The sequence below is a fragment of the Helianthus annuus genome, chromosome 15 (assembly GCF_002127325.2).
Source record: "Helianthus annuus cultivar XRQ/B chromosome 15, HanXRQr2.0-SUNRISE, whole genome shotgun sequence".
NCBI lineage: Eukaryota > Viridiplantae > Streptophyta > Magnoliopsida > Asterales > Asteraceae > Helianthus > Helianthus annuus.
Window position 1 is genome coordinate 20,289,362 of NC_035447.2, and position 22,047 is coordinate 20,311,408.

Below are 22,047 nucleotides of genomic sequence, written 5' to 3' on the forward strand. Positions count from 1 at the left end.
CTGAATGGAAAATGCTTAATCTGTAACACAGTTTAACAAATCTCTTGATGAATAATAATTTGTTTAACTTTTGTTGAAAAATTCTTATGGTTTCTCGAGATGTTTGTTTTATAGTATACAGATTGAAGCTGTATGTTGCTGAAGAGTTGCTGTAAAGATGAGAGTTTGCTTGGATGCATGGTAGAACCTCCTTTCTACATTGCAGACAAAGTTGAAGAGTTGGAGATTGCTATTCAAATGCTGAACTGGAGTTTACTCAAGCGCTAAAGTTTTGAAGGTTTGGTGATTGGATGCATCAGCTTAGGGGGAGTCTGTTGCTGACAGAAGCTGTTAAAGCTGAAGCTATCCAAAGACCAAAAGACTTGAAGATTCTGAAGACTGAAGTTACCTTTGCAAGCTATTGTCAAGGGGGAGTTTGTTGGTGCATGTTTTGTGACAACAGCTTAGATTTGGTCTTTGGATATCTTGTAATTAGTAAAAAGATAAACAGTTAGCGGGTTTAGCTTTGTAATAGTTTGTAATAGTGAAGTAAGTGTGATTGGGCCAAACCAAACCCACATATGGGGGAGGGTTTGCGAAATGGGCCTTGCCCAAGACCTAGCCCACATGCAAAGCTTTGTCCTATATAAACAAAGCTTAGCATTAGGGTTTAGGTTAATCTTCTAATCACCTTAATCACTTGGAGAGAATTCGTGAAAGACAAAGGCTTGGACGAATTAGGATCTTGATTGATTGTAATCGTTACGAAGATAATCAATAAAGATCGGGTTTGAAGTGATTCGTGTTCTACTAGTTTTCTGTGAAATCTGATCTAGAGGATTCCGCACTCTAGGTTGGATCGACGATTCTGTTACGATCCGCACGCGTTACGAGACTTACACCTCTAAATCTTCACATTTTTGAACCACCCAAAACCGGGTGAGTTGGATGTAAAGCTATCGGCCTCGAAAGATGACCGGAAAACCAACATGATACTCAATCTACCTATAATTTTAATCGTCGTATCCCCAAAGTTTGCTTCCTTCAATAAAAATTTAACTTTCGAAGGGTCCATAAATCCTTCACCTTGCCTACAATCGCCTTACCATGTAGATCAACGTAAGCTCTAGCATACCCAGAAACCACCACCTCCTTCGAGCTAACTGAGCCCTGAAACTTACCGGACACGGTATCGGCAAAAGATTTCTCATTGTTGACATAAGCGCTACCCCTTATACCTTCATGTTCCTTGAAAAGGTAATTTCTTTCTTCCTAATCTTTGAGCCTCCGTTTCTTCACAACATATTCCTTGTTGACTCTCCCCGCATCAATTTCCAGCGCGAACCTAGCCACGTTAATGAACAACCTATAGCTTCCTAGCCAAATATTCCTCATCCGCTTCTCTAACTCCACCGCGTCTTTCACCCCTTTGAAACTAGCAAAACCGAACCAGTAACCTCTCTTGTCTCTTTTCCTAGCAATATAAACACCCTCTATCTTCCCATATGGTCCTAAAGCTTCCGAGATGTCCTTTAAGCTACAACTCTCTGTTAGCCTCGAAACGTAAAACTTCGTGATACCGTTGGGGTCTACTCTTGAACTCCGGCCATCCATGTCTGCCGGATGACTCCAGTTTATAACATTATTCATAATAGGGATAAAACATACCATAGGTAAATATTGTTATTGTAACACTAAAAGTAAAAAGGTCTGTATGATTGATTTCGAGAAACGTAAATAAATAATGATTTAACCATGATTTTAGTCATGTATTTACATAACATATTGAGGAATAATGTATGCTACTTTACAACACCACCCATTAAAGTTTATATTTTCTAAAAAAGTTAATAGAAGTCGTGAAGATTTGGAAAAAAGTTGAATCCTATGATATTAATAATCGACGTCGATAAAAAAAAGTGAGATATGTAGAAATGTTATTAAAAATCTTATTGATCGAGAATGCTAAGAGATCTATATATATTAATAAAGGAGATGATTTGGGCTATTTGTCCTTGAATGGTGAAGCCAAATTGATGATGTGGCAACCATTGCTTGAGTAGAATGTGATTTTGGGAGGGAAACAACTCTAAATACTCCCTTTTTCTTTTGCACGCGGGATCCGTTTCTTTTTTCGGGTCAGAATCTGGATTTGAGTCACCCGAATATATAGTCTCTTTTCCTTTGCCATTCCTAACCCTAATTTCCTCCTCCAACAATTGATGCCACTTCTCTGCCAACATCATCTCCTATTTCATATTCTTCATCAAGAAATTTGAGGATTCTTCTTCGTGACACCATCTCTATTGAAACCCTAACTTCACCTTCTTCATCAAGAAATTTTTGGTTCATTGTTTTGCATGTTGCTTGCTATGTTATAGAATTGATGGGTATATCAATCGCTATTTGTAATTGAAACCCTAACTATCAAAAAGCGATTCTGATTCCATCAATCTTGCCTAAAATCTGGTGTGTTCTTCGATCTAAACAGGTATCTACTTAATCATTCTCTCTTGGTTTCTTAAACGTTGGTTGTTCTTTCAAACGAAAGCTTGAATTGCCAGAAAGAGCTGGATTGTTTCCTGATATTGAATGAAATGTCAGCAGTTATAAGGAACAAGCACAGTTAGGTTTAGTTAAATTTGTAGTTATATATTTCTTTTAGAAAATTGTAAATTTGTTCAAAGGAAAATGAGAAAACCACCACATGTTGACATGATTGCCTATTTGTCAAACTTAAACTTGAATTGCCAGAAAGAGCATAGTTATGTTTTGTTAAATTAGTAATAAAAAAAATTAGGACATTGTGGATTTGTTCATGAATCAAGTAGAAGGGAAAAGGAAAATAGGGAAATCCACCAGATGTGTTGAGATGATTGCTTATTTATGAAATTAGAAGTTAAATGGTAAGAAAGAGGTGGATTGTCAGGTCTGAATTTTTGTTTTCTGTTTTGTTTTCATGAAAAATTGTGTACACAAAGTGGCGAAGCACAACATGTTGAATGGAGTAAGATCCAAACACCTACTGACAAGATTGTTGTGCCCTATGATACCCTATCAAATGTGCCAGAAGGTAATAGTTTGATCTTTTAATTGGTGCTATTGATACTTTGTCACCTGTATTTAAACTAATGGCTTAATCTATGATTGGTTCTAAATGTACATTACGATTTGGCATAACTTAGTATCATTATGTAACAAGATAAGAGTGTATGCTTGATCTATTTTCTGTGAATTTGTTGTGATTATTGCAGATGCTGGTGAAACCAAGAGTCTGTTGGATAAGCTTGTGGTGCTAAAGCTTAACGGTGGTCTAGGGACAACAATGGGATGCACCGGTCCAAAGTAAGTTGCTATCGAGTTTACACAGTTGTGAATTAACACATTATTGCATAACTAATTTCGTGATTCCGTTAACAGCTTCAAATTTATGTCTTTGGTTGCCTAATGATCTTAATTGCTCAATTAAAGATTAAGATGCAGCTGATAGAGCTGAAAATGGTACATTACCACCACCGACTGTTGTTGAAGATTGTTCATCTGAAAAGTTGAAAATAAAGCAAGTTTCTGATAATCAAGAACCCTGCCGTAGCTCAAATCATCAGTTAGTAGTAAAGTCGAGCAAATCAACAGTTATTGGTAAAGTTGAGCAATTGACCTTTTATGCCTTTTTTCCATACTAATGGAAAATGGATAATCCTTTCTTGACACATGATGGTATTCTTTACTCGAATAAATTTATATATGGTATTTCGTTTTTTTTTTGTATTGCAATAATCATTTAGTAGTCTTTACGAGAACTAATTTTGATTAGGAACTTCATGATAGTTAGGGGTAAATTAACAGTTTTGGATAGCCAAGTTTGAATCGTTCACTTTGAATTGGAACTCTTATTTATATTTTTGGATGATAGTATTTTTTGTTTGATTTTATAGTTCATTTTTAGTTTGTAAATCATGAAGAATAAGAGCCTTTTAACAGCTGATTAATAACCCGTTTTCTCAAGCGTTGCTGGTGCTGGTATATTTGCTTTAGGAAGTGTTGGTTGGAAATTAGAAGGATATTTTCTCGGTTTTGAAAGACACTGTCAAAGCTGGAGTAGGTAGGGCAGAAAAGTTGGGGGTCAATGCGCGGATGGAGAGGGAAAAAATTTCTCAGTCACTCAGTTTAGAGATGAGGTGACAAATCAGATCTGGAACAAAGTGGCGGCTGAAGGTTTTAGATGCAACATACGGGTTCCAAAAAAGGTCATTTTCTTTATCTGGAAGCTCGTGCAGGGCTGCATCGCTGAAAAAATTGCGCTTCTGCAGCCTGGGATTTCTATTATGTAAGTTACATTGATCTAAAAGTATTAAATCCCTTCTATTTTTTTGAGATGCCATAATCATGTATTAGTTTTTCAGGTTAATGAGAGTTTTGCCTATTGAGGAGAGACTTGGAACTTTGGAAATGATAGGTTCAAAAGCATCTCAACTCATATTACAGATATTACATCCAGTTAGGAAGCAGGTAAGTCATCCAATGTTTTTTCAAAACCCTACACACAGCCTTCATCTGTATTTTCCATCATCTCCATCCTCCATTCTGGTTTAAGCCATTCGAACGATTCAACATCAGGTATGATCAATCTTCCTAATTCCGGATCTTCTTTCAATTCAATTCATTCTTTCTAATAGTTCTCTACTTTGTTGTTGTGGTGCGTTTCTTGGTTCCGATTTGGTGGCCACGGTGATTGGAACTGATGGTGGTAGTGGTCGCCTAAAAATCGGATACGATGCCATGGAGGTTGCACACCACCGTATCATCGCCACTTCTTCGATGTGAACTATCGGATATGATGTTATCTTAGAAGCCGTAGCGACTTCAAGTTTGTTAAAGCTTGGTGTTCTGTTACAAAAGAAACCCCCTAATTTCTTTCTACAAAACCCTATTCGCACTCCTCTCCTCTGGATATTTTTATTAACGTCTCTTTTGATTTTTTATTGCCAACCAAAGGAATGTTGTTTTATGTTTCTTTAATTGTACATGATGCATATAAATATTTAATACTTGAAAAGTAGAAGTGCCTACATATATTATTTACTATTTTCTTGAAAAATTGAGAAGTTTTACATCAATTTTCCTTGATTGTAGGCAAGATGTTGCTGGTAATGCTACCATCCAGTCATTTTACCATGATGTTGTCCATCTTTAGGTTTGTCATTTTATTAAATAAGATGATATAAGTTCTCGCATTAATGTCGGTAATTATAAGTTATCAATAGGTATATCAATGCCTATCAGACAATTTGAAATTTTGTGCTAATTAAGTGGTATTATATTAAATTTTAAGTTGATTCTTATTATTTTTTAATATGTAGGTTTTTTTGAGCAAACATTTGTTTGCATCTGTGGATGCTAAAGTGCCACCATCACCAATGGCTGATGTTAGGGCACCAAAAAGTGACAATGAAATCAGACGAAAATCTGTGGGTCAAGTTCCTACTGATGCCCAATTTGATTCTTCGGTGATATGGACAATCTATTCATGGGTTGCAAGTATCTCTTCTGTTTTTTGTTTTCATTACTATAACATTGATATATTATTTGTTAACTCATAACACTTACTCATTTATTTCATATCAGTATTATAAGAGGTTACTCGGTGTCGGGAAAATCATGCAGCTCTTCAACCATGGCTGGACAGGTTAGTGTACCCGAACTTTTATGCCTTTTTTCCATACTAATGGATCATATTTTTTTGACACATGATGGTATTCTTTACTGGAATCTATATATCTATATATATTAATAAATGAGATGATTTGGGCCATGTAAAGAAACTATGCACCAAATGACACAAATTGTTTAATAAGAGTGGTAAACATCTAATATTCTAATAACAGGTGGGCCAGTTAAGGTTTTTCGTGTGCCACCTTAAACGCTATTTCGTTTGAAGTTGACCCATTTCATATTTATTTTGTTTGTTTGGTAGAACGATATCTATATATGGCTCTTATCAACATTTATTTTGTGGGTTGCTCTGCCAATGTGCTTTAATAATATAATAATTTCCCAACTCAGTGGGTGTAAGAAAACCAACTTTTTATTTTCTGAACCCTACCTGGATACTGGTTAGGGAAAGGTGGAATATAAGATTAGCAATGGTTAAGATGTTGGCATGAAATTTGATGTCCAGTTCTAATATAATTTGGTGTTATTAGTTTACATTTGATTAAGACTTGAGTTATATTAGAGCTTGCCCTATGATGTTGGCTTGAAATTTGATGTCCGGTTTCTAATATAATTTGATTTTATTAGTTTACATCTGATTAATACTTGAGTTTGATTAGAGCTTGCACTATTATCGTATATAGTTTATGTAATTTGGTTATATTAGTTCACATTTGATTAAAACTCGAGCTTGATTAGTTTTGACCCGTTTCGGCCCAAACTAAGTTGTTATTTAGTTTAGAATTTTTTAATACTTTGTTTCATCTTAGGCTTTAATGCAATATTGATTACAATTATGTTTAAGAGAAACAAGAAGATGGCTTATGCAACACTAAAAGTATTGATTCACTTTCATTGTTAGGGCATCCAATCTCTTGTTTCGCGTTTTTAGCGTAATTTAACAAAGTATTTGTTTTACCATACGTGAAGCTCTCACATTTGCGCTTCGGCAATTGGAACGAAAACGCTTAGGAGCACCCTCAAGCTTTTTTAAACCACGAATCCAACGCAAGGGATGAAATTGACAAACATACATCACAAAAGGTATTAGTCATCATATTCATGTTTGAAAAAGTAGTTTAAATTTATATTTTTTGTTTGACTAATTCTTTTTCTACTCTTTGATCCTCAATGATTTGGTTACATCTTACTTTAATCACTATCAATAAAGCCTGACTACTACTACAATTAGAAGTTTCTGCAAAGAAAATTGTAGCCTTGGGGCTGATTAGGTGCCTGTACCATGTAGGTAAAAGCTAGGCTTGACGTTATTGATTTTCCTTAAAATTTAAGTGATTATAAGTATACAAATATTTTATTTTTTGCTGAAGTTAACTAATGGTGGCTAGAAGCAATCCAGGTGCATGGGTGCATGATACAATTTTATTTTTGTGGAAGAATTGCCTATTAAACTATACGTAAAATCATAACTCCTACGATCTTTGGGTTACAAAACTTTTAGACAACATACGTAGTGAAAATATTTAAGGAGAATGTGGGAGTCTACAGTGACTTAAAAAGAAGCAGGAATAAAACATAAACTGAAGTTATTTAGGGACTAAATTAGTGACTCATATTCAATGTAATCATTAACTTTGTTTAAACTAAATTTCTTAGGTAGGCATTAACTATTTAGGGACTGAATTGATGTTGTTAAAACTCATTTTTGGTGAAGAATATTGTGATCTGCACACTACTGTTAAACCAAGACCGGGGGTAGCATAAGGAGGATTTTTGTACAACAGTTAAGAGGTTGGAATAGTGGATGTTTTTCCAAGGTAAACAGTGTTTGTATAATATATGGGCATGTAACTTTTATTGTGATCTGCACACCACATGGGCACGTAACTTTTAAGGAAACTATTTGGACCAACTAGCAAACTGAGCGGGTGGGGCAAGTGCGGGTCACCGATTAAAATGACTTTGGGTCAGAATGGGTTCGGGTCAATATGGATTATGATTAAAATGACTTCAGTTTAAGACGGGTTTAGAGCAAAATGAGTTTGGCTCATTTAAGAAATTCTTAATTAAGTTCTGGTCAATATGGGTTTGGAGCAAAATTAGTTTGGTCAAATGAATAGTTTAAAAGAAAACTTTTAATTTTTGGAATCTCTTGAAAAAAGTAACTACAGGAAAATCGGGTTGGGTACTGGTGAAACGGGTAGTTTTAGATACAGGCTAAAAAGGTTCATATCTAATCAACTAATTTTGTAGAGGTGATTTTGTAAACCTATATCTAATCAACTAATTGACGAGGTTACTTTTTAAGTAACGGAACGCTTCTTTCATTTCAAAGTTTATTTAAACACTGTTAAATAATATAATTTACTTTGGGTAATCCGTGTAACACACGGGTACTTAAACTATTAGTAAAACCTAAAAGACGAAAACAAAAGATCCCATTGTGAAAACTATACTTTTCATTTCTTTTATTTAATATACTTCCACAGTTGACGTCACCTAAACGACCACATAACTAAGTAAGCCTACATATCAAACATAAATACATGCTATGATTCTTTCCAAAATAATGTGTTATAGTTTAGTGTATCATCTTAACTATCATCATGTAGCTCCGTACACAAACGTTATATGAGTTAACTTGAGTATCGTAGATGTGGGAAACCAAAACAAAAACAAAAATGCCTTTGATTCAGCCCTACAACCTTTTCTAGAATTCCAGGTATGATGTCATATTTACACCTATAGTTGTGAAATAATTGAATTACAATGCTTTTTGAAAGACATGGTGCAGATCTTTATAGCTTCACTCATTCACTCGATATTTCAATTTGTTGCATCCTACTATAAGCCTGAATTGTTATGACATAGACACCATCTTTTTATGTGTAATCTGTTATGTATTGTATACTTTAACTGATGTATATTACAATTTTTCAAGGCTCTAATCTTTTTTCTTCTAATTTGATTATATAAGCAGCCAACCAACAATGACTTTTGCAATTACTATTGGTTTATGCTCACTCCCTTACTTTTATAGATGATTATGAATGGATCTAATAATTATTTATGAAATCGTTTTAATCTCAGCTCACTTTCATCTTATTTTAGGTTTAAGCACTTTAGTTGTTTACTGACTCGGAAGGAGGGAGGGAGGGTTGATTCAAGAAAAAGGCTGAGGTTTAAAAATTGGAAGTTTTCTGCAACAGGGTTGTTTAGGTATGCAGTAACTTATTTATTTGTTAATTATTTCAGACATTCTCTCTTTCAATTTGTAAGGTATGGATTTGACATTATTCCTCCCTAAAATCATTGTTTTAGTTGATCAGGACCACATGATTAGTCTTATTCATGTAAAAAGAAAAATTATAAGAACAATGCTTAATATGTTGGAACAAAAAGAAAGTTGGTGATACAATCTTGGCTAAACTCACTCCTTTTTTTTTTAAGTTGTAGGTGGTAGGCTGAGCAATTGGAGTGCACTAAAGAGGAATTCTGGTAATGGTTCAATTTGCGCATTTAGATACTAATCTAAATTTACCTACTTAATCTTCATGTAAAAACTAAAAATATAAATTACATTTTTAATTTACAAGAGTTAAAAAGAAATTAGCTGAGAACACATGCAATGCTATTTTTAGTAAGGTACATCATCGATTAATATCATATTCATGTTCCAGATTTTATTAAAGATTGTCCTTTAAACCTCCTAAGAACACCTTTTTGGTGCCGCCGGTGATCCAAATGTTTCTTGCTATCTCTTATATTCATGCCTATTTATTATGAATGTAAATGTAAATTTGATATGAAGTTTTTAATAAAAATTTGATAAATACGATATATATTTATTTTATATGACTTTCATTTAAATTTTTTTATTAACCCAAAGAAGTGTATCACACGGGTTCGGTTTGCTGACAAAAGATTGAGATGTATTAGCTTTTGGAAGGCATGTGAATTATAAGCCTGCTTTTGAAGTCGTCTTTCTATGGATCAATGAACTTTTGTCGTCAAAAGACCATCTTGTCTTTTTCACCCTATTGTGCATAATACAAAATTTTTATGAACATTATTTTTAGGAACTTTCTTAAGATAGAGGTTCTTAAATGGAGCATGATTTAGCAAAGAGCACAATTGTTTTTTATAACCTATTAAAGCTTTTAGTTGACTTCAAACTTGGTTTTAGAATTTGATGCCCTATTAGTGAGGCGAGCGAAGCTCTTGTGAAAACGCATTAAGTAGGTGGTGATGCTTCATGTGAGATGCAACTTCTAGAATCAAGGACCGAGATGGATGGAGATGATGGAAAAGGTTGGGAGACTGTTGATTTTTTTAGAACGAAACTTTTAAAACTACTTTGTTCATGTAATCTTTATTTTAAAAGTTATTCCATTAGTAATTCTTTTTAAACTGTTGCGTTGTAAGTTCGTACCTTATAGATGAATTATTATGCTTTCATAATATTTAGAGTTAGGCTTAACTAGAGCTTTGTTTGTATTTATTTTGATATATTATTACCTATAGTGTTCAGAAATTAATATATTAAACGTATTTTTGATATATTATTACATATAATTATAATAATATAATATTAAACTTTCAATAATTAATATTTCTTTAATCAATTAATATACTTATTCCCCAACACATCGTACATTAATAAAATTTCACATTTGTTTATTCAAAAATTTAAATATCAGAATCCGTAAGTATTCACACATTTTTTAACGTTTAGTTAATATACCTTATTCTTCACACAATTTTCATTTGTTAGTATATAAAACTTGATTCTGATTTAAAACCTATGACCGTCAGACTTCTACATTTGACTGAGCAACAGAAGTTTACCAACCGTACCAGACGTGAAAAGAGAGGAGAAGGTTTTCGTTATGCGTTATGCAAATGGTCGAGATTCATGAAACGTGCTCGCATTAACGAGGGTGATATGGTTCACTTTTCTTTTGATGAAACTCATCAAGTCTTGAATGTTGAATTGGTTGTACCTCACAAAAGGAGTACTGATTAGTTGTTTTACATTTAGGTTTTGGATATTTGGTTTTCATATGATATACATTTACTTTGTTATGGTTAATTGTTTTTAACAATGTTTAATGGTTTTGAATTTTAATTTATTACATCTTATCATATGTTAGTTTACTATTAGTGTTTCTTTTAATGGATAACACAATTTTGACATTATTTAGTGTGCAAACTTTATCGATAATTGTTTCGACTTCCAATGCAGTTTTTGTTATGATATCCATTCATATAATCAGCCACAAACCGTTTTATCATTTATTCATACACCTTATTCATCATACAATTTTTCGTTTATTAATATATATGTATATATTTATTTGTTTAGAAAGATAGATTAACAACCCGTGAGTATTCACGGGTTATAACCTAGTTAAATATATATTTGAAAGTTTTCCTTATTTATAACTCAGGTTCAATCCCTCATATTTTAGATGACAGGTAATAGTCAAGATAGTTTAGTTGTTTTATCAATCAAAGGAATACAATTTTTGACACGATTTGAAACACAACACATACACGACACCTATATAATAATGTTCTAGGTTGTTATATTAGAGTATTTTAAATGAGTTAAAGGGTTCTTTTTTGGTTACATGATTTTGCATGTATTTGGATTAAGGTTGATATTTTTTTGACAAAAAAAATATGGGTTATATTTGGGATGATCAGTGCATCTCGTTAACTACTGACACGACACGATTGGCACATAATCATTTGCATTCCATGTACGTCACTACTGAACATGCATGAGATTTGGAGGCCCTGTGAGACAATTAAAATGTGCCCATTAAAGTAGAAACTTATACATATAAACAAATATTTATAATTGTTATAATTGTAATAATAATAAAAAAGTTGATTATTGTAGCAAATTGATTTATCTTAAATAGTAAAATGAATCGTGATGGCTCTTCCAATATAAACCCTTCATATCCCTTTGTATCACATGGCATCTTCGGGTTCGCCTTTACTTTTTCTAAGCGCTAATCTATACATAATAAAACAAATACAGTGTGGTGGGTAAGGGCAAGGGGGTAAAGCATTGCCACGTAGACATTAGGGCTTTGCCCTCGAAAGCACAAAATGGAATGAGTGGTGAAAAACAATAGGGCAAAAGCAAAGAGGCTAAAAATCAAGTTAGTAATGTTGAAAGAGTAGTCCCACGCCGTGAAGCTCTTGCCTCTAGCATGGGGCCACACCTCAAAAAATGGTGGGTTTGCTGGCGTTTAGGGCGTGAGGGGCTTTGCCCCTTCAACTGGAAGGGGTGGTGAAAGGCAAGGGGTAAGAACAAAGAGGCTAAAAATCAAATTGGTGATGTTGAAAGAGCGGCGGCATCGTAACCCTCCCCCCATTCCGAAAAGAAATGTTATTTATGTTGATTTAAATGCATACTTCTGGAAATTGATTAGGAGCGTGAGATCATGCACTACTGAGAGTACCATGTTCATTGGCCACTTTATGATAGGGATGGTGTTAGAGGTCTTGAAGCCAAAAAAAATGCAATCCTTCCTCCAACTCTTAACACTCTCCTCCAACAGTTATGCATCAGGACGAGATTGGTGTCGGTAAATTTTTGACGGAGTTCCTAACCGGGAAAATAAAAGTGTATATATGTTTACATAGTAACTACTATAAATATTAAAAATTCGTTATACAAGTGCTAATTAACAAGTTTTCTAATGTGTTCCCAAAAGTGGTCATCATCATTATCATCATACTCAATAAATTAGTTATTATTGCAAATAGCAAATACAAATGTACGTAATATTTAATTTAAAACTATTGATATATCTTAAAAGAAGTCTTAACTTTGATCTCTGAAGTCTTCGGTTTGATTTTCATGTTTGTACTTTTGTAAAGTCAATGCACGGTTCGAAAATTTCTGTAAAGTGTTCTACTTTTTATAGGTACTTAGAGAAATTAATACCTTGAGAACTAAACGGCTAATAAGTTTTCAACCATTGATACCCACGAACGACACCTGCCCACACGATATAAAAAAATGTCTAGTTAAAAACAAAACAACAATGTTATGAAAATGATTGCAGATCATATATTAATAATTATCTTCCACTAATACATAAAAAGAAGGTTTAAATTAAATAAAGTTGTATGAATGTGAAGAATTTAGATAAAGATTAGAGTTTGAATATGAAATGGATATTTGTCAAAGAAGAAAATTTGTTTATGGTTAAATATCATTATATCAACCTGTAATGCATCATCCCCTCCCTTTGCTTTATGATTATTTTATGCATTTACCGGGTAAATGTAAGAATTTTTTTCAATGAAAATGCGTCTTATTTTCGAAAAGACAATTTTGGTTATGTTTCCTTTTTGTACGGTATGTAAAAAGCCATAAGGTAAGACATAACAATTATTGTGTTTTTTTTGAACATTTTAGCATCAAACTATATCAAGTAAACTGGATTATTTTCTTCTTGTGGAAAAAATAATGAAAATGAGTTTTCACTAACTTTCAATACAAATACTTCTATGTAATTGCAAATTAAAAACAAAGTAAATGAAATTTGTTATCATGTGGTTTGGTCTACATTGCAAAAATAGAGTAAAGTGAAATTTGTTATCATGTGGTTTGGTTTACATTGCAATTTGACACCCTATCATCTACTTATTATCTAATGAAATCATATGGTGGATATTTCATCACATTCTGCATCCTGTCATTAGTCAACAGTTAGGTTGATTGTCAAAAAGCGAGTATAAGACTATTATACCCTTTTCCAATTATAGTATGTGCCTCTGTGATTTCATTTTTATTACAACCACCCACCACCCACCTGGCCACTACCCACCATCATCCCTACCACCATCCGCCATCGTTGTTCATCACCCACGACCATCCACAACTCCAAATTTCATAAGCATAACAACTTCTTTCAATTTTCGAAGTTACAAACACGGAAATATAGCCGAAATTACACAAAATCTTCTAAACATTTATTCCAATTTCCATCATCAAAACAGCATAATGGACAATCTGCCTTTCTATACAATTTATTTAATCACATTCACACCTTACACAAATTATTACAAATTTCCTAAGTTTTTACCTTGAGTTCCCATTTGCTCTCCATCACCCCCAAGTACATATCCCTCCTCATCATAACCTGCAAAATCTCTCATATCCATCCCTTCGTGCTTCCATAGACTGTAAAAACTGAGGTTGCTGGTATTGCAACCCTGGTTGTAATAGTTGTTGAAAAGCAGGGGGTAGCATGGACTATCGACGGGTTTTGTTGGAAGGGAGGTGGAGGAATTTGTTGAGATGATAATTGACTAGAAGTTGGGAAAAGTGAGCAAAAGGTGGCACAGTTAATGAAGGTTGATAGCTAAATGAATGCTCTGTTTGTGTGCTCATAAGAATGGTGGTATTTTTTGGCTTCGCTTCACTAGATGGTGTAGGAATTGTAGTAGGAATTGGTGGATGTGTCGTTGGTGCTGTTTGACCCATAGTGGGAGGTGATGGTTCCATTGTGTTTTTTGGTGTAGTAGGAGACCCTATAATCTTGTTCTCCCATTGTAAAACTCGGTTCCGTCTGAAGTGTTCGTTCAATTTCTGGATCGAAGGCTAGTGGCGATAGCTTGTGAAAGCCTCTAGTATGCATACACCTGTAAATACCTGCACACTAACACAACTAGCGTAAACCCGAAATTAACAAACTGAACTACTCAATAAGCTACACATTGTTCACTACTCCCTAACAACGGCGCCAAAATTTGACGTGAGATCGAAGTCTCACTCAAAAATAAACCAAATACACTAAATAGATAGTGGTAAATGGGTATCGCACATAGGGAGTTTGTGGAAAATGTGTTTACCAAGCAGTTTGCGAATTATGACTAACAAAATTAAAATGCAGAAAAGTAATATTGAGATTTGATTGTTTGGTTTGTGTAACTAAAATTAACTAAAATCACTTAACAAGCTTCGATTTCAGAAGTGAGAGAATATGTTCTCCCCTGGTTTCAGGTTTCTACAAATGATAATGTGAAAGTTTAATCTGGGATGAACTACATAGACATAGTTCGTGAATGTGTGTTTGATTGTGATAAAAGGGAACTAAGTACTTGGATTATAAAAATGCAAGGTAGTCACCCGATTACCAGTTTAGTATAGCCAACCCCGAATCCCTCCCAATAAATCCTAATTTCCTATGGCACCAAGAACTGATGGTCAGAAAACGAAATTCAACAATATAAACAATTATAAATCAAACTCATAATAACCATAGTAATATAATCAAAATGATTAAAATACTATCCCAGAAATAACATAAACAATCACAAACATTTAATTCGAAACCTTACAATCCGAGGGAAAACATACAAGAACTTAGCCACACATTGTTCACTACTCCTCGGCAACGGCGCCAAAATTTGACGTGAGGTCGAAGTCTCACTCAAAAATAAACCAAATACACTAAATAGATAGTGGTAAATGGGTATCGAATACCGGGAGCTTGTGGAAAATGTGTTTACCAAGCAGTTTGCGAATTCTTACTAATAAAACTAAAATGCAGAAAATTAATATTGAGATTTGATTGTTTGGTTTGTATAACTATAGTTAACTAATCACTTAACAAGCTTTGAATTCAGAAATGAGAGAATATGTTCTCCCCCGGTTTCAGGTTTCTACAAATGATAATGTGAAAGTTTAATCTGGGAACAACTACATAGACATAGTTCGTGAATGTATGTTTGATTGTGATAAAAGGGGACTAAGTACTTGGATTACAAAAACACAAGGTAGTCACCCGATAACCAGTCTAGTATAGCTAACCCCGAATCCCTCCCAATAAATCCTGATTGCCTATGGCACCAGCAACTGATGGTTCAGAAAACGAAATTCAACAATATAAACAATTACAAATGAAACTCATAATCACCATAGTAATATAATCGAAATGATTAAAATACTATCCCAAAAATAACATAAACAATCACAAACATTAATTCGAAACCTTACAATACTAGGGAAAACATACAAGAACTTAGCCACACATTGTTCGGTTGATCATTACTTCAATTCCAGTGTTCATATGAGTCAAAGATGGAAAAGCAATGATAGAAACACCCAAAATAATGTTTTGTCACCCTAAATTCGCCCTCTCCAAGTTCTCAAAACGAAGCCAATGATAAGATATCCCAAAAGTCACAACCACCAACCACTAAAAAGGAGTTACGCTTTTCACGCGGCTCCACCGTAAGCTACGGTGGCCACTATAGCTTACGGTGGTCTTAAAGTAGCCTACGGTGGTTAGAAACTGTCTTACGGTAGCAATTTTTGTGAATCTGAAGCTACCGTAGTTTACGATAGCTACCGTAAGCTAATCAGGTTATTCTTTAAGCCATTCCGAGGGAAAATAGAGAGAGAGGGAGAGATCTGAGAAGGAGGCTGTGGTGGTTTTTTTGGCCGGATTTAGTTGTGGAGGTGGAAGGAGGTTGTGGTGGTGGTAGGAGGTTGTGGTGGAACTTATACAATGAGAGAGAGAGAGAGAGAGTAGTAGATAGGGAAAGAGGTTTTTAGAGAGAGAAAGAAATGTAGCAAGTATATATATTTTTTCTTTTATGATATTTTTTAAGTAATGGTAGTAAAAAGACTATTAAATGATCTGAGTTAACAGAAAATATTAACTGGGTTAAGCTCAAAGGAACGTATAATTTAAGATTTTGAAACATAAAGTAAAGAACTCGTCAACTTTTGCGCTAAAGGACACCGCCTGAAAAATGATATATAGATAAAGGATAAAACTTGTAATTTACTCTTAAATTAATACATAAAATAAAACAACAAACATACCCACATATACTCTTATCTTTCTCACCCCACTCCACCTTTCTCTTTGTCGCACTAGATGTCCTCCAGCACTGCCACCAACGACCACTGGAACCAACATCTCTGTCAACCACCGCCAAAAGATGGAGCACCCACACTCCCCGTATCCCCCCACAACAACCTTCGACAACAACCACCACCACTCTCGTGTTCCCCTAGTGCAACCTTCAGCAACAACCACCACCACCATCTCCGAAAACGACCACATACCTCGTCTTCTCCAGCGCACTGGAACTTCGTTGAAAAAATAGTGTATAAACTCCAACATAAAATCCTAAAAGTTGTACTTTCAGGAATAACCCTAAAAGATCAAACCCTAACTCTACTGCAGCAACAATTGCATCATCTACATCACAAATCCTTCAACAATTTTGATGAATTAACATACGAATTCAACTTCGCCAAGCAATTAGTCCAAACTTTAACAATCTCCTTGAAACCCTAGCTGTTGTTATTTGGGCTCTACTGGAAGACAATGTTGAGTTTAGAGATCTATCCATCGATGTACTCCAGCCTCTTCAACCAATGTTGTAACAACCCAGTGTTTCGGAAGTCAAAGTCAAAGTCAAGATCGAAGTCAAAGAAAGAAAAGATTGCTAATTGCAATCTGTCTTTCCTCGCTCAATCCCTGTTTTGACTTCTTTGACTATAGTTAGTCTATTTTATGTTTTACGTTAGTTGTATTATGTGGAGTAATTAATTACAATCGAAGAAATCGAATGTTTATCGCTACGAATCGCTTTACGACTGTGAATAATAGGAAGTAACAATGCGATAAAGTCAATTAAACGCTAATCGAACTAATCTAATTATCATCGCGCCCGCAAACTCGAATAATACAATTGTGGTGTTTATTATACGTGTGTGTGTGCCTTATGTGTTACTTGTGCATGTTTATTTATGTTATGTGTGGTAATCAATCGAATCGCAATCGAACTCAATCGCAATCGAATCGCAATCGCTAAACGAATACGAAGTAAGGATGATTGTATGTTGATATAACATGATAATTAGTGGAGAAGAGATAGTGCGAGATATGAGTGGTTGGGATTAAAAGTAATTTGAATAGTAAACTCTATCGCATTCGCATCACTCGCAATTGAAATCGAAACAGCAAAACTCGTCGCACCGAACACTCGAACCAGGCGACCGATCGATCAGCCAACCAGCCGATCGACCAGCTGTCCGACCGGACTGCCGTCCGACTGGACTGCCGTCCGATCGGACAGGCTGTCCGATCGAGCTGCCTGGCCGATCGGCTAGCCCTTTCCTCTTTTGGAACTCTATAAATACTCCTGTCACTTTCATTCTTTCTACTTTTGGCAACTCTCAAACCGAACAGCACACTCTCCTCACCTTTTCCTCGATTTCTCTCAAATTCGGTAAGATCTCGTCCTAAATCTTGTACTTTCTTGATCTACACGCACTCCTACACCTTTCTACCTTTTGAATCTTAACTTTTAACCGTGAAATCACTAGATTTGATGTGTTCTAGGATGATGTCATCATGGTGTTCTTGAAGAACTTCATGTTTTGGCCTCATCCACCGAGAAGAACTTAGATCTAACCGATTTCCATAAAAACAACAAAGATCTTTCATAGATCTAAACATATTCACGGTGAAAAAGGATTGAGAGTAAGTTTTCTAACTTTCTTTCAACTCTTTAACACTCAATGCCCTCAAACCGATAGAATCGGAACTTGTGCCGACTTACTACCCGATCTGTGGTCGTGTTAGCTCAAGATCCGGATCTTATCCACGAGGTTACCGATTTCGGGTTTAGACGTGAACCACCGTCTCGAACAGTTCACTAATCGGATTTGGGTGATTCCTGTCCGGTCAGGAGAACCAAGAATTGACCAGGTTCCTGTTGTTAGACTTGTTATCAAAACATCTCGATAAAACGACAAACAATCAAAACCACCAAGTGTGAGACGACTAGGACGACCAGGACGGGGTGCCGTCCGATCGGACTGCTGTCCGAACGGACAGCCACCCGAACGGCCGGTCAGCCAAACGGCTTGCACTATGGGACCCACACTTAACCAATTTTAACTGAAGTTTGAGTATTGAACGAATTGCTAACCGATCGGACTACCAACCGATCGGATTACTCTTCGGATCCCGATCTGTGACTGCTGTCCGATCGAGTGACATCCTGCTGAGAACTTGTTCTCACTGAAGTGCCAGCCGAACGAGCTGCTGACCGATCGAACGACCGTCCGATCGACCTTCCTGAAAGGTAGAGATATTTCAATATTTTCAAATGCTACAACAAAAACTTCAAAAGTTAAGCCATCATACACAAACACATTCTTCTCAAAGGAAGAAAAAATTCACTCGAATGACCATCTGATCGGACAGCCGTCCGAACGGATTGTCACCCGCACGATCAGCTGTCCGATCGACCAGCTGTTTGATCCACCAACACTGTTTCCGTTTTACGCGTCACTTATCATTATTCTATCGAACTATTCAGGCTAACCTTACTCTCAAGCGCTCCCTTCAATCCATCAACCGCTGTGAGTATACTCGATCCCTTTTTGCTTTATGCACTTTTGGGTGTTACATACGTTACCTATACGAAATCACATCGAACACACTAAGCAATACTTTTAACGCTAACCACTACCGCATGTATTACGTGACTTAATGAATGCTTGTTTGTTATGTTTACACATGGAAATGCTGTCTACCTGCCTTAACGACGATAGTACTATAGTTTGGACTCAGCACCCGTTCACACGGGGGTTGTTAAGGACAATTACTTACATGGATCGAAGTGGTGATCATGTATTGCGAACTGCCTTGGGCAGTCAACCCGCAGTCATTGGTATCGATAGGTTCATATCGATAACTAACATGCTTCGTTTTCCCCTGTGTATGTGCTGGTTATGCGTAAACTATTTCGAACTCTACATGCTATTATCAAACTTGTATACTCGCCTTTACACTATGTGTATTGACTTTATTTTAACGTATGTGACAGGTGTTTAGGATGCTTATCTGCTAGGAAAGCGAGGCTAGAATAAGGCTCCAGAGGCCAACAAATAGTTGTCTGTACAAATGAAATCAAGGGTCTCTAGAAGCAGATAAACAATTAGGCTATTTGAAAAAATCTGAGTTGTCGGAATAGAACTATTTGCCTAGATTTTGTCTGTAATAATTTGTTTACCTTTTGAGACATGGTATGGGACATGTTATTTTAAATTGATTGGTAATGATAATTGTTATGGAAACTTCTGGACAATCTGTTTCGCTCAGTGCCAAGCCCCGATGATTCCGCCATCGGTTGGGGTGTGAGAGATTGGTATCAGAGCCATAACTGTAGGGAATTAGGCAAGACTCGACCTAGTCCGGGTAGACGTCTTAGAAACCTAGTCTATAGTTAGGAACCAATAAGACCGACTTGTGCATGTCCAGTAGGGATTATGTATGAGCTTACTTGTTATTCCTCACCATTCTCGCCAACGCTACACTATCACTACACTCGAAATATCATTTTTGGATAGGCGATTAAGTCGAGATTAGGTGTGAAACCGCAAACTCTCGATTTAATTGCTTGTTTGACCTGTATTTATCTATAAAACGCAAGAATTCGCGCTGAACCAGGAGTGAAATCCATACTTTAGCGCGGATTTTCGTCGCCATTTTGCTAAAACAGGGAAGAAGTTGTTAAGCCAGGGGTGAGACCCTAACCTTGACGACTTGTTCCGACTTTTATTTGGTTTTTCCAAAAGTCTCACCAAAGTTTCGATGGATTCCAAGGACCCGAGTGCTTAAACAACCGAAAGGACGAGTGCCATTCACCGCATGACGGTGATAGAGCATCGTCTAGTAGGTCAACAAGGACTTGTCGTACATCCTTGAGAATAGTCGAATCGCTTTGGATAGTCAATGTCTAATAGCCGCAGACAATCTATTTATCAATTTTTATGAGTTTCGATTCTGAGCCCGCAACTGCTGACTCTGATGACTCGTTGATTTTATGTGTTTATGTGCATTTATCTGCTTATGTGTTTAAATTTTGAGACTTATTCAATTTTTGCATTCGCTTCGATCGACACACACAACTCGCATTGCTTATCTATATCAAAACGATAACAAGTCGCTACTACCATAAGGAAACGCTGCACGCTATAATGCTCGCTATACTACACGCTTATACTATACTAATCGCTACGCTAAACGCGATTGCTATATTCGAACGCTCGCAGACTTTGAATGAAAGGTTTCTGTATTCTGACTGCCTCTGTGATTACATGCTTACGTGCTTCTATGATTCTGTGCCCTACGTGCCTATGTGTTTATGTGCTTATGTGAATCTGTGATTTCGTGCCTATATGTTGCATGATTATAAGTGTTCCTAAGCTTTAGTAGTAAACGTGTGAGGTGAGATTCGATTAAACTATGTCTGAGACCTATGACGATGTCTGTTGTAGACAATGTCGTCATCTGGACACCGACATCCACGACTCACTCGCCAAGAACAACGGGACAAACGCCTTGCTGCCATCTCGCTAAACAAGTGGCCAAGGTTGTGCCCCAGATCGTGAGTGAAATTTACGAGAATGTTAGCAAATCGTCTGAGGAGTCTAGAACCGAAGCTCCTAAAGTTGCTACCAAGACTGCTTTCAGCTTCAAGCACTTCAAGGCTTGTGGTCCGAAGGAATTTACTGGAGAAAATGGCCCAACAGCTATGTTCCAATGGTTCGATTCCATCGAAATCACTCTGCGCCAAAGCGGCTATCCTGAAAATCTCCGTACCCTAAACGCAACCGGCGTCTTCCAGTCCCGTGCACTAGACTGGTGGACGGCCGAACGAAACAAACACGGGAATGATGCAGCTTATGAACTGACCTGGGAAGAGTTGAAGGCAATCATGATGGATGAGTTCTGCCCTCCCCATTAACGCCAAAAGCGGGAGGATGAGTTTTGGAATATTAAGCAGAAGGATGGAGATAACGCTGCCTTGACTGCTCGCTTTAAGCAGCTCAGCATCATCTGCCCCGATCAAGTCACGACGTCTGATATGGCAATCAAGAAGTACATTCAAGCTCTACCCGACTGTGTTGCTGATTTTGTTCATGCCGCAAAGACAGCAACGATCGAAGAAACTTATCTGCTTGCCGCCGAGATCAACGACAAGCGGGTAAAAGCTGGTTTTTAGGATAAAGCTTCAAAATCTCTGCATCAAGCTACCACCGCACCAACCGCTGAAACCACTGCCGCTCAACAGTCAAAGTCCTCATGCCGCAGGAAGAAGAAGAACAACAACAGTAGCTCCAGCAACAAGAGCTGTGCTGTCACCACCACTGCTGCTCCTCTCCAAGCCGTACCGGCTCAGCAGCAGTCCCACCACCGTTCAGCACCAGTCACCTATGCACCGCCTGCAAAGCGTGCATACACAGGCCCCAACCCGGTTTGCCCAACATGTTCTTATCATCATCCGGTGGGTCTTGCCTGTCGTTTCTGCGCCCACTGCAATATGTAC

The 22,047-nt window shown here is 36.4% G+C and overlaps 2 long non-coding RNA genes across 2 annotated transcripts; both read left to right on the plus strand.

Annotated features, from left to right (window-relative positions):
* Positions 1-5,084: 5,084 nt before the first annotated feature.
* Positions 5,085-6,718, plus strand: LOC118487146. Its single transcript, XR_004880447.1, has 4 exons — positions 5,085-5,173; positions 5,340-5,517; positions 5,605-5,665; positions 6,622-6,718. It is a non-coding gene; the product is annotated as an uncharacterized LOC118487146 (long non-coding RNA).
* Positions 6,719-8,409: 1,691 nt separating this feature from the next.
* On the plus strand, positions 8,410-10,012 carry LOC118487147. The gene is made up of 3 exons (XR_004880448.1): positions 8,410-8,871; positions 9,103-9,150; positions 9,839-10,012. It is a non-coding gene; the product is annotated as an uncharacterized LOC118487147 (long non-coding RNA).
* Positions 10,013-22,047: the final 12,035 nt, after the last annotated feature.